The 6430-nt window shown below is 45.5% G+C and overlaps 1 long non-coding RNA gene across 4 annotated transcripts in view; it reads right to left on the bottom strand.

Annotated features, from left to right (window-relative positions):
* The window catches only part of LOC102473202 (uncharacterized), a 24078-nt gene that overhangs the window by 8058 nt on the left and 9590 nt on the right, over positions 1 to 6430 (bottom strand). For 2 of the 4 annotated variants that reach the window (XR_333568.3, XR_003547043.1), the window contains exon 3: positions 2569 to 2610. This is a non-coding gene — a long non-coding RNA (uncharacterized LOC102473202). Of the gene's footprint in view, positions 1 to 11; positions 292 to 1553; positions 1603 to 2568; positions 2611 to 6430 lie in introns of those variants that run through there. The other 2 variants (XR_003547044.1, XR_003547041.1) reach the window with 2 other exon arrangements.

Raw genomic sequence — 6430 nt, 5'->3', positions numbered from 1 at the left:
GGTCACTGCACATTTTGTGATCTGGGACTGTCAGGAAGCTGGTTGCTCCTCCCTACCTATCCTGCCCCACCTCTAATACTACCGTTGGCCTCTTTCTCAGGTAAATTCACTCCTATACCTCAAGAGGCCACGTTGGGGTCCTCAGGGAGCCTCTGTGTCTCTGCAGCAGCCTGGAGCAAGGGGGTCCACCCCACGTTACACTGCAATTGTGTGTTCGCTGGGCAGCAGGGGGCCTGTGTTACACGCACTCCTCCCCTCAGTCTTTCTATAGCTTCACATTTATTTGTTGACCTGAACCGAACAGAGACAGAAGCACGGTTAATATCTACTTTACTATAACAAAAAAGATGATGAGGATTACCTCGGGAGGATCTGGTAGTCACATGGTAAATAATATCTATAAAACAGCGTCTATGGGATATATGGATGCTTCTGTATGGCTCCTATTATCTACCTCACTCCATGGGGATTGCCCCATGTGTGCACGTGTGCACACACGTGTGTTTTAATTGCCCAGGGCATATGTGTTAGCCGGACAGACATAGGGACAGACAAAGCCAGTGGGAGGGAGTACCCTACAGTGGGGTGTAGTCATGCCGCAATCCCTTCGTTCATGTCTCTAACTTATCTGGATTTGGGGCACTCATGCCTATGTACCTGGCATGTTTTTCAATGAGATCTGGCATGTTCCATTTAATTAGAAGATTTTGGTGGCCATGCGGGATTCAAACCATGGTCAGTCATCAATGTTGTGGCATCTTATTCCCTTAACCACTAGGCCATGATCTGGCCCTGGATTCTTCCTCCTTAGTGTATTAATTATCTGTGTCTTCGGCCTACAATGCTTGCTCCCAAGGGCAGGCCTTTTGTCTTGCTTGGTGCTGCATCCCAGCGTTCATTACAATGTCAAGACGCAACCAGAGCCCAAAAGTACTTGCTGGATGAACAAAGCAATTGGCACTCCATTGCCCAGCCCTCTCTCTGTCATGATGAAGGGGGAAATTGAGGCAGTCATCCAAGTCATTCAAACCGCAGATCGCTTTCTTTGGAGGGGTTTACTGTAAAGGGCCTTAGTGCTGTGGGTGGCTTCCTCTAGTTCCCCAGTCGGTTTGGATGTGAGGGGTAAGCCCTGGGCATTCAGACAGTGCATCGTGGAGCTGATGGACGCCAATGAGTAAAACTATATAGTCTTCTCCACTGTCTTTGAAATTTTTATTTAGTTACATTTTTTGCTATTACTATTTACTTTAAGAATTATTTTATTTAGCTTTATTTATTTATTTTGTAATTTGACCAGAGATGGACAGGGCGAGAGTGAGAGAGAGAGAGAGAGAGAGAGAGAGAGCTGCCAGTCCAGAACTCGAACCACAGTTGGCCATGTGGTAATTCAGCAACCTTAACCACCACACTACCTGCTAGCTCCTGTTATTGTTATTATTATTATTATTTTAAGAATTACTCATGTATTTATTATCATTATTTTTCAATTTTGACCAGAGAGAGACAAAGAGAGAAAGTGAACAAGCCGCCAGGTCCGGGACTTGAACTGTGGTCAGCCATGTGGGAGTCCAGCACTTTTAACCATCATGCCACCTGTCGGACCTATATAATTATTTTTAAATTTGATCAGAAAGAAACAGAGAGAGAAAAAGGAGAAGTGAGAAAGCTGGCAGCCAGGTCTGGGACTTGAACCATGGTCAATCATGTGGGAGTCCAATGCCTTAACCACCATGCCACCTGCCAGCCCCTTCTTCTTTACTTTTTAAAAACGTCTTTCTTTCTATAAGTCGGAGAGAAGGCACCCCCACAGGGTCCTTGCCCTATGACACACCCCCAGTCTCGGTCTACATGGATCATGGGCACACTCATGCCTGTGCCCATGCACCTGGCACGCTCAGGAAGGTCCCAGGATAAGTACCTGGAACCCTTCCCATGTGGGGCACACTGTGCTACCACCCTGCCACCTCCTCGGCCCACACCATAGTCTTTATTCTCTCAATTAATTAGGTAATTCCATGAGAAAAAAAAATCAGAAAAATGTTTTGCTTGGGGGACGTGAAGAATTGCTGAAACAAAATTTAAAAATACTTCTTTGGCTCTTGTTTCTCCTAACAGCCTTCAAAGGGTCAGTGCTCAATAGAACTTTCTGGACTTGACCTCAGCCAAGCCAGTTTACAAGGTCAAAGTGCTTGGTTGTAGAATGCAAGCTCCATAGTGAGGTCCTGCTCTCTGCTACCTGACAGCCAGCAGAGGGCCTGGCACACAGTAGGTGTGCATAAATGTGCTGAAGACTGAACGAAAAATGTCTACTGCTGCTACCGTTGTACAGACTGAACTCGAGGCACCACCTCAGGTCATGGAGAGCCGTGGGAGAAATGCCCCCTGCATTTACAACGTAGTGGCTATGTGGCCACTTAATTTGAATATTTCGGTGGCCATTTGTATGCTCAATTAAAAGTTTCCAACCACAATTTTGCTTGTGTGGATACTGTCCCACAATTAACTGCAGTATAAAATACACCTAGTTTTTTTTGGTTATAGAAGAAACAACAACAAATACATACATACCTGTGGAGGAAAGGTGAGGAATTCTAGGGAATTCCAGGAATTCTAGGAGTCAAAAACAAAACAATTAAAATAATTAGGTCATGTGTGCTTTTTTTTTTTTTTTTTTTTTCCTCCTTCTTCTTCTTCTTCTTTAGATCCAAAGACATGTGAGAGCAGATCTAGACTTTGGCAAGAAACTGTGTTTTTTGAGGCTAATGCAAAATCTGGCCAGCTAAATATCTTGATTTGGTGTACTGGTTAGCTATGTCTGTGTAACAAAGCAGCCCAAAATTTAGTGACTTAAACCCATAACCATTTTTTTGGTAGGTCATGTTGTTCTAAATTAAGCCAGATAGGCTGCTCTCCACTGGACTTCCTCACACACCTCTGTCCAAGTGGTCTAGGATGGCCTGGCTCACAGCACTGCCGTCAGCTGACTGTGAGGTCTAGGAGTCCTCAGCTGGAACAGTTTGTTTCTGTTCTCTGTGGTCACTCATCCACTGGCAGGGTTGCCTAACACTCTCTACCTGCCGGTCTCAAGATTCCAAGAGCAACCAGAAGAAAATCTGTGGGCCAGTTGGTGATGTGGTAGTTAAGGTGGTTGGATCCCACATGGCTGACTGTGTGGGTTGAGTACTAGACCCTAGACCCAGTGGCTTGAAAACCACACTGGGCATGTGTACATGAGTGCCCAAAATCCCAAAGGAGGGAGAAATGGAGGAGAAGGAATTGTGGCATGACTATTCCCATGGGAGGATGCTTTCTCACTTTCCCCTCTGTCTCTCTCTCTCTGGTAAACACATGCACCCTCTAGCAAGCTAAATAAAAATAAAGCAAAATAAAATAAAATACAAAACATTGCAAGGTATCTGGAGGACTGGGCTCAGGCCCTGTGTGCCATCCCCACAGCTTGAAGGTAATGCCGATGAAGCACTGTTACTGGGGAAGAGTGGTGTAGGCCGAGGAGGTAATACAGTGAGTCAATCAACTCAATCTGACAGGTGGAAACCACAGTACATGCAAGGAGGAGGGTGCCACTACTAGGGTGGCCAGATTGATAAAGCAAATTGAGCCAGTCATGGCCTGGCGGTTAAGGAATCCAGAGCCCACATAACTGACCATGTGGTTCAAGTCCCAGACCCAGAAGCTTGAAAACACGCTGGTCGTGTGTGCACACATGCCCCAAATCCCGACAGGATAGAGAAACGGAGCAGGGAGTGCAGTGTGACCCTGCCCCAGCGGGGGTGCTTTTTCCTCTGCCTCTCCCTGATAAGCACATATGTCCTCTGGCAAATTAAAATAAATAAAAATGAAGCATATTAGCATATAATATTTGGGTCTTGCTCATATTAAAAAAAGTAGTTGTTGTTTATCTGAAAGTCAAATTTAACTGGTGCCCTGTATATTTTCTGGCAACCTTAATATCAATTTCCTATGCGGTAGAGCCCCACTTTATATCAGGATAACTAAAATTCTATGAATGACAAGTAACAGATGACATACTGAGTGGGGGAGTCAAGTTCAATTCTACATGAAATAATAAAACTCAAGTTCTCCCTTATTTCTTTTCAATTTTTTTTTTGAGAAGTTTTTCACTATAGGGCACGCGCGCTCACCAGACAGACAGAGAGAGACATAGAGACAGAAAGCGAGAAATCACCCCCCCCAGGGGGGATGGCCACGCCACAATCCCTTCTCCTCCATTCTCCTCTCAGGATCTTGGGCACGCACGCACATGCGCCCGGCGTGAGTTTTAAGCCACCGGGTCTGGGATGCGAACCAAGGTCGACTATGTGGGAGTCCAGCGACATAGCCATTACGCTAACTGCTGGTTCCCTCTTTTCAATTTTTTTTTAATTGCCAGAGGGTGTATGTGCTTGCCAGAGACAGCTAAGAGACACAGAGAGAGTGAGGAGAGAGAGAAAGCACCCCTGATGAGGCGTGGTCATGTTTTTATCCCTCCTCTGTCATCATTCCATCCTGTCAAGATTTCAGGCATACATGCACACATTCCCAGTGCATTTTTCAAGATTCTGGGGCCAAGATTTGAACTAGTTGGCCATGTGGGGCCCGGTTCCCTTAACCACTAGGCTAAGGGCAGGCCTTTTCTTTTAATATAAAAAGCAAACACAGATGTTTTCTATCTGCCACCCAGTGGATCACTTGGTACAACAGCCAGTCCCTTTTGAAGCTCCCCAAGGAAAGGACCACTTCCTTTTGATCTTTGCATGTCAAGGGCTAATTGTGGGTTTTTACAGACTCTGCAGCCCTAAGCAAACAGCTTTTCTTTCTTTCTTTCTTTCTTTTTTTTTTTTTTTTTAAATAGAGATTTTTGCTATAGGGTGCCTGCACTCACTAAAGAGACAGAGAGAGAGAAAGCAAGAAATCACCTCCTGGGGGGATGGCCACACCACAATCCCTTCCCCTGCATTGTCCTCTTGGGATTTTGGGTATGCACGCACATGCGCCTGGTGTTTTAAGTTGCTGGGTCTGGGGCTTGAATCGTGGTCAACTATGTAACCATTATACCACCTGCTTGTCCCAAACAAGTATCTTAAAACGGTCTCTCAGTCTTCTCTGTTAATGAAACTACTAATAGGGTCCACCTCATACAGCCCCATGAGGACCACATGTGATAAGGGTATGTCAAATGCCTAGCACAGAGCCAGACTTATAGTTAGCTGTTATTCCGATTGCTGTCATTGTTATTGGTCAACATGGCCAGTCAAACTCAACTGCCAATAAAACTAATACAACTGTTAAAAAAATTTTTTTTGGGGGGGGCAGCATGTGGCATAGTGGTTAGGGTGCTGGACCTCACATGGCCATCTCAGAGGTTTGAGTCCTGGACCCCACAGCCTGTAAAACACACTGTGTGTGTGTGTGTGTGTGTGTGTGTGTGTGTGTGTGTATGTGTGTGTGTGTGTGTGTGTGTGTGTGTGTGTGTGTATATACCCCAATCCCAACAGGATGTAGAAGGGATTGCAGCCTGACCACATTCCAGTGTAAGAGTCTCTCTCTCTCTTTCTCTTTGTCTCTTCCCAGTGAACATATGTGTCCTCTAGCAATTAAAAAAATAAATAAAACAAAAATAAACCTGTGTCCTAGCTTCCTTCCTCTGTGAGCATCAAGTCCACTCTAGTGCGGAGAACGACTCCCTTAAATAGAACAGATATCAAAACACAAGCATTAAAATAGCTGCCAAGGGAGTGTGTGCTTTGGGCCTGGCCCCGGGCTATCATCTATGAAAAGTTTTCTGGGTCTAACCTGCAGTGCGGTGGTTAAGGCAGCGGGATCCCACACGGGTGACTGCATGGCTCAAGTCCCGGACCCAGTGACTTGAGAGACATGTCAGGCATATCATGTGCGTGCATGCCCAAAATCCAAAAAGGAGAAATGGAGGGGAAGCGATTGCAGCAGATCACGTCCATGGGGGGGGTGTGATGTCTTACTTTCTCTCTTTCTCTCTCTCTCTCTCTCTCTCTCCAGTGAGTGCATGCAGCCTCTGGCAATTTTTTCTTTTTTTAAAGAGAGATGTTTGCTATAGGGCATGTGCGCTTGCCAGAGAGACAGAAAGCAAGAAGTCACCTTCCAGGAGTGATGGCATGCTGCAATCCCTTCTCCATTCTCCTCTCAGATATTGGGTGTGCACACACACCATACATGCCCAGCAAGAATTTTAAGCCATGGGGTCAGGGATTTGAACTGTGGTCGACTACATGGGATTCCAGTAATGTAACCATTACGCCATCAGCTCATCCTTCTGGCAAAATTTTTTCTTTCTTTCTTTCTTTTTTTTTTTTTTTTTAAAGACAGATTTTTGCTATAGGGTGAGTGCACTTGCTGGAAAGACAGAGAGACAGAAAGGGAAAAATCACCCCCC

This window comes from Tupaia chinensis, unplaced genomic scaffold (genome assembly GCF_000334495.1).
Source record: "Tupaia chinensis unplaced genomic scaffold, TupChi_1.0 Scaffold000066_1, whole genome shotgun sequence".
In the NCBI taxonomy this organism is placed as follows: domain Eukaryota; kingdom Metazoa; phylum Chordata; class Mammalia; order Scandentia; family Tupaiidae; genus Tupaia; species Tupaia belangeri.
Note: the sequence above shows the minus strand (reverse complement) of the source record. Positions and strands in the feature narration are given on the sequence as shown.